The sequence below is a fragment of the Doryrhamphus excisus genome, linkage group LG18, assembly GCF_037039965.1.
Source record: "Doryrhamphus excisus strain RoL-2023G ecotype Guam linkage group LG18, RoL_Dexc_Guam_v1.1, whole genome shotgun sequence".
Taxonomy (NCBI): Eukaryota; Metazoa; Chordata; class Actinopteri; order Syngnathiformes; family Syngnathidae; genus Doryrhamphus; species Doryrhamphus excisus.
The window spans coordinates 8,701,797-8,709,037 of NC_136374.1; positions in this window are offsets into that span (position 1 = coordinate 8,701,797).

Here is a 7,241-nt window from a genome sequence, read left to right on the forward strand (position 1 = left end):
AATAAATAAATATAATAATAATAATATAACGGCAAATAATAAAAACTTAAGAAACCACATATAGTTGGTGGGTAGACAAATTATTTTTTTCAGATTAAAATGAACAAAGCATTATTAGAGCCCTGTAGACATGACAAAACACGACTATAGTCACATTTATACTTTTTTTTATTTACAACATATTGCGCAACTGCAGGGTCTTGAGACACATGCTAACTCGCAAACTAGAAAGCTAGCGACCTAAACGGTAGCCTTCAAGTTATTTCCTTTAAACTTAAATAGCCAAAAACTTACCACTTCCACACGGATAGGGAGGATAACGATTAACAGTTATTTAACCTTTAACATGAACATTAATCAAACATAATTTTTTCTGGGTACATGATACCATACAGCATCCATATCAAACTTGCGCGGGCCGCACTAACATTAAACTTTTATATCAAGGCGGGGGCCTCAAACTAGTGTCCTGCGGGCCACATTTGGCCCGCAGGCCGCGTGTTTGAGACCCCTGATTTATATGATGAAAATCCAGTTTTCTATTGACTGTCAGTGTACATAACGGCCTCCTAATTACGCTACAAATGGGAAACTATACTTCCGTCTTGCAATACGATGATTTTGTTGGGGTTTGCCTTACTCTTGTTCAAGTCTGTCCTTGTGCTCCATGACCCCAGCAGAGGGCAGGAGTGCAGGGCCCAGCCTCTAAGAATCTGTAACGCTGCGGACGGCCCTGACCTAGCCCAACCCACCATAGCCGGGCTCGGCCCGGATTCAGCGTGGGCCGCATCGCGGTGTCTCTGGTCAGGCAGCCTGGAGCCCTTGGGCGCTGGCAAGGGGTGCGGGCGTCCGGGAGGGGCCCCCTCAAAAGCCATCTACGAGGGGCCACACCCACGCGGCCATTACGGTGGAGGCTGTTCTGGGCTTCACCCGAGGCCGCCCGACTGCCATTTTTAGAGCAGCAAGAGAGTAGACCACATGCTGTGGCTTCGGGCGAGTGGGGGAAGGAAGGTTTCTTCTTTATTTTCACTCAAAGCACCAAGAGAATTTCTACATTTGCACTCCAGTTGACTCAGTGGGGAGCGATGCTTCATCTCTCACACGGAAGCACCTTTTAGCTATGACCTGGATGACTGAGACTCAACACAGACATTAAGGTGGAACGCCTCTGATTTGTAATTCCTGATAAAATATCCCAAATCCAAATTTTTTTAGTGGTATACAATAATATGCTACTGACACTTCAAATAAGCCATCTCCCAATGAACCAAGCACATGTGGCTTGCCAAAATGCTTATAAAATTAGTAAAGTGACATTTTGGAGAATAACATGTTCTGTTGGCAGGTTATGTATCAAAACATCTTGGCAGATAATGCATTAAACTATATTGTTAGTCCAAAATATATTTTTGATGGTGATTTTACATATCTCATCTTGCTTGTATGTCATAATCTTTTTGGCAATCCAAATTGCCCTGCTTTGTTGGCAGATTATGCATGAATATTCTGTTAAGCAAAAAAATAAGAACCTAAGGACATTTGATTTGCCAAAATACTGTAAACAAACAAAAATGCCATTTTGCCAAGTCAAGTTTTTGTGCTATGTTGGCATATCTTAAAATAGGCATGTTTGACTTGCAATAAGTAAAGCATTTCACAACTAAAAGTTTATTTTTCTGGTGGCAGATTGTGTATCATAATATATTAAACAAAAAACATAATAAGGACATTTTTTGATGTGTCAAAATAAACAAAAAGGCCATTTTGGTATTAATTACGTATCAAATATTCATTCATTCATTCATTTTCTACCGCTTATCCTCACAAGGGTATGCTGGAGCCTATCCCAGCTGTCTTTGGGTGAGACTGGTGGCCAGCCAATCACAGGGCACATATAGACAAACAACCATTCACACTCACATTCATACCTATGGACAATTTGGAGTCGCCAATTAACCTAGCATGTTTTTGGAATGTGGGAGGAAACCGGAGTACCCGGAGAAAACCCACGCATGCACGAGGAGAACATGCAAACTCCACACAGAGATGGCCGAGGGTGGAATTGAACTCCGGTTTCCGCGCTGTGAGGCCTGTGTGCTAACCACTCGTCCGCTGTGCAGCCGTATTAAATATCTATTAGTCAAAACAAACTATTTTTGCTTTTGAGTGGTAGATAGATAATATATTTCATCTTGCTTGCATGTCATAACCTTCCACCATAATAAGCACATTTGACTTGCCAAAACGCCGGAAATAAAAAAAAAATAATAACTTTACCTTGATTTGGGATATTTCATCTTTGTTGGATTTGAAGCATGCATGTTAAGTGACTCCAAATTCCATATGAACTCCATATGAATGTGAGTGTGAATGGTTGTTTGTCTATATGTGCCCTGTGATTGGCTGGCCACCAGTCCAGGGTGTACCCTGCCTCTCGCCCGAAGACAGCTGGGATAGGCTCCAGCACCGCCACAATTCTCTTGAGAATAAGCAGTACAGAAAATGGATGGACGTTTGACTTGACATTTGACTCAAAACTTGAAACAAGTAAAATGGTGTTTGGTCAAAAACACATTTTATTGTACTATTTATAGATTTTATTTAAAAAAAATGTCAAGTTAGTGTTAATAACTTTTCAGTCTTGATATATTATTGCCTGTATTTGATAATCCTCCAACAAAATAAAGGACATTTGACTTGAAGCAAGGAAAATGGCAAGTCAAAATTGTTCTTTTGTAAGACTGTGTTGCTAATTTTATGATGTTTAGATCATATTTTAGTACATATGACTTAAGATAAATTAATTGTTCAAACACAGAAAAGAAAAAGTACCCTTGAAAATGTGTGATCTTGACTTTTTGTGTTTGATAATCTAAGGTAATAAAGTCAGTGCATGATAAGTTAAATGTGTCTGTTCTAAAATAATATTAAAGATATATAAACATAATGGTTTTTATAGTAACTGGATGGAAACTTCCAACTGTGAAACTTCTCCTTATTACAAATAAACAAAAAACGATCATAATCCTTTCATGTGGTCCAGATCGCATCTGTTTACGCGAGCACTTTGCTTGTTTCTCTCCTTCTTCAAAGAATACTCAAAGTCAAATCCTTCATGTTGGGGATCTTGTGAAATACTTGGGTCCATTCGGTGTCATTTTAGGAAAGAGCGTGTGGGTGAAAGCGCTGGGTGGTCCGAGCTTCCTCTAGCACACATATGGCGCTGCTTGGCCTTTTTTGTTTTGATTGTTGGGGTTTCAGGTTGTAAGTAATAAAGTCCCCTTGAGCTATATGCTTATTTTACCTCGCTATAGCGCTATTTCTATTTCACCGTGTTCCTACTTAGCTCGCCGTGTCTCTTTTTTTCCTAACCCTCCCCAAAAGTTGACAGCCTCCCGTTTTTCCCTCATCTTGATCCCCTTTTCTCATCTTGATCAGGATCAGGAAGAAGTCCCCTGCACACATCAGTCTCCTCTCCTCAAAAGGAAATAGAAATCAAGCGCACTTCACTTGGGTTCCACCCAATCACTCAATAGATTGGGACATGCGATACTCTTGGTCACCCTACTCGAGACAAACGCAGTCTTTTGACCCACTTGAAGATATTATCCCCTCACACTGCGGCGCAATGTGTCTCTGATAAATGAACGACAGCTCCCAGGTCCTCCCAAACCACATCGTTATGGGCACTAGAAGGCATCAAGATGTAAAGCTCTGAAAGATCCGCCATGAATGGTAAAAGAAGCTTCGAGAGATGCTCTGGAGGGCGGCGGACCACAGAGCTGAAGTCAGGGTAAAATAAACGTTAAACAAAAGAAGGCAGGTTTTTTTATTGATCAAACACAGCTGGGTATCAAATGAGAGGAGCGACTATATCAGGACCATCCCACTCAATGTATGGATTGAATGTTAAAATGAAAAAAAAAACATGTATTTTTAATCATTTTCAAGCATACAATTTGCTAAATGAAATTTAAAAAAATACAATTTAAGGCATCCAGAAGACAGTCAAAGATGTTGTGATGATATCTAGTATGGTCACTAGTCACCAAAGGGCCAGTAATGTTACTGCAATGCTGGATGAGACACACAAGCACCAGACTTGATTGCCAGAACATTCATTCATTCATTCATTTTCTACCGCTTTTCCTCATGAGGGTTGCGGGGGGTGCTGGAGCCTATCCCAGCTGTCTTCGAGCGAGAGGCGGGGTACACCCTGGACTGGTGGCCAGCCAATCACAAGGCACATATAGACAAACAACCATTCACACTCACATTCATACCTATGGACAATTTGGAGTCGCCAATTAACCTAGCATGTTTTTGGAATGTACCCGGAGAAAACCCACGCATGCATGGGGAGAACATGCAAACTCCACACAGAGATGGACGAGGGTGGAATTGAACCCTGGTCTCCTAGCTGTGAGGTCTGCGCGCTAACCACTAGACCGCCGTGCCGCCATTGCCACAACAATAGGCTTTTATTACAGGTGTGAATTATCTCTCAACATGCACAATAATCCCTAACGCAGGTTACTGTTGCGACCATCAAACTAAAACTCAACTCTGAACGCCCACCATCTCTTCCTGTCTGCCCCCCCCCAATCATCCCCCCACATTTATAGCAACACCATCCATTTTCTATACTGCTTATCCTCATGAGGGTCGCAGAGGTATGCTGGAGGCTATCCCAGCTGTCTTCAGGCAAGAGGCGGGGTACACCCTGGACTGGTGGCCAGCCAATCACAGGGCACATATAGTCAAACAACCATTCACACTCACATTCATACCTATGGACAATTTGGAGTCGCCAATTAACCTAGCATGTTTTTGGAATGTGGGAGGAAACCGGAGTACCCGCATGGGGAAGAACATGCAAAACAAACTCCACATAGAGATGCCTAAGCAGAGAATCAAACCCAGTTCTTCCAGATCTCCTGACTGTGTGTCCACCATGCTAACCACTTGTCCACCATGCGGCCTTTTATAGCAACACACATGAGCAAAAGACTTATTAATGGCTTTTTACTCTTATTACAGTATGTTTACTATACTGTATTTGTTAAGAGGATTGGAACAGTGACTATAGGGGTGTTATTTCATGTCTAGAGGGCTCTAATATTGTTTTAAAAACATATTTAAGAAATTCACTTATGACGGTCGTGTCTGAGACCAATTCACTGCAATAAATGAGGGATTAGTATTTGCTACTTTCATTTCCGCTCCTCATTTTGACTTAGGAAACTGAGATGGATCAATGCACATTTTGAGTAGTTCAATTTGTTTATTATCAAATTTAGATTAAAAAAGGAACAAAATGTAATTTTATTTGATTGAGTTAAAACGACCAAATTCAGCGGAATGACCCTTGAGCTGATATTCAAGCATTCTGACTAAAGTGAGCATATAATGTTGGTTATTTTGGTGCTACAGGGGAAGGGAGTTCATCCACTCAATTGGGAAACGGAAGTGAGCATTCCAGTTAAAGACGACCGCTGGTGGCACGCTCCACACATGGAACACATCACAGCACGTATGGCGTTAGATTTACCCATATGAAATAAAGTAACCCCCAAAAAAAGAAAACCTCAAATTTCTCCCTCAAAAAAGAAGAAACCCTCCCCGACTTTTGGCAGGGCTCCACCAAGGAGTAATGAGCTCCCACCCAAACCTCAACAGCAGCTGCTGTCAGGGTCTGGGGGCATTGACTAAATATATAAAAAGCAGTTATAGGCGAGAGGAGAAGGTGTTCCACCATGTGGGGTGCAGCTCACTGCCTCACCGACACGACAACCTTTGAATAAAGGCCACAAAAAACTCACCCATTACAATATCACATACACCTGCACAATCTAACCCGAGGCTATTTCACTCCATTGTTCTGGGGGCCACATTTTCACAAAGACACATACTGGTGGGGGGCACACTTCTCCCCCCCTTCACTGTTTTTCTTATTTTGCATGCGGGGCGCTGCCATTCCTTCAAATGTAAAGTCAAAAGGCTGAAATTGAAACAGATGCAATATGTTTACACTAGTCAAAGATCCTCTGTATGACAGGAGTGCTCTGCTGTTTTTAGGGACTTACTCACCTCGTACTGCGGTACGGGACAAAAAATTACAAAATCTAAAAATTTAAAAAGAAAAAAAAACAAACCCCTAAATTCTATTAGGAAAGCAGGAAGTGAACAAATCTAACAGTTACTGATTGTAAAAGTACCAGATTGAGGGGTAGGATTTAATAAGCTTTGCTTCTTCCTACTCCTTTTGGACATGTGGAACTGTGAACTGATTATGGGATACATTCAATTGTAATCTGATGCATGTTCAAATGAAATAAAACCATTACCATTACCATTACCATTACCATTACCATTACATTACCATTACCATTACCATTACCATTACCATTACCATTACCATTACCAGTACTGCATAAATGCTACTCAAAGATGTGCTATATGAATGGCGTACGTACAGAAGAACATGAATAAAAGATCCTTTATATAACAAAAATATAATAAAAAATTCAGAAATGCAAATCAAAGACCCTTTATATACGTAACAGGAATAATCTGATATTTTTAAGGACTTAGTTTTTTCTATATAACAGAAGCACTCTGCTGCCTCATCAGAACACACTGAATAAACGCTAGTCAAAGATCCTCTAAATGACAAAAGCGCTCTGCTGTTTTTAAGAAACTATGGCCAAAACGCTTGTCAAAGATCCTCACATGAGATACATGTACTCTGCTGTCTCTTAGGAACACACTGCATAAACGCTAGTCAAAGATCCTCTACGACAGGGTTGCTCTGCTGTTTTTAAGGACTTACTGCCAAAACGCTTGTCAAAGATCCTCTACATGACATACGCATACTTTGCTATCTCTTAAGAACACACTGCATAAACGCCCGTCAAAGATCCTCTACATAACAGGGCTGCGATGCTGTTTTTAAGGAACTACTGCCAAATCGCTTGTCAAAGATCCTCTACATGACATACGTGTACTCTGCTGTCACTTAAGAACACACTGCATAAATGCTAGTCAAAGATCCTCTATATGACAGACTGTGCTGCTTTTTTTAAGAACATATTGTATAAACGCTGGTCAAAGAACCTCTACATGAGATACGTGTACTCTGCTGTCTCTTAAGAACACACTGTATAAACGCTAGTCAAAGATCCTCTAAATGACAAAAGCGCTCTGCTGTTTTTAAGGACCTACTCCCAAAACTCCTGTCA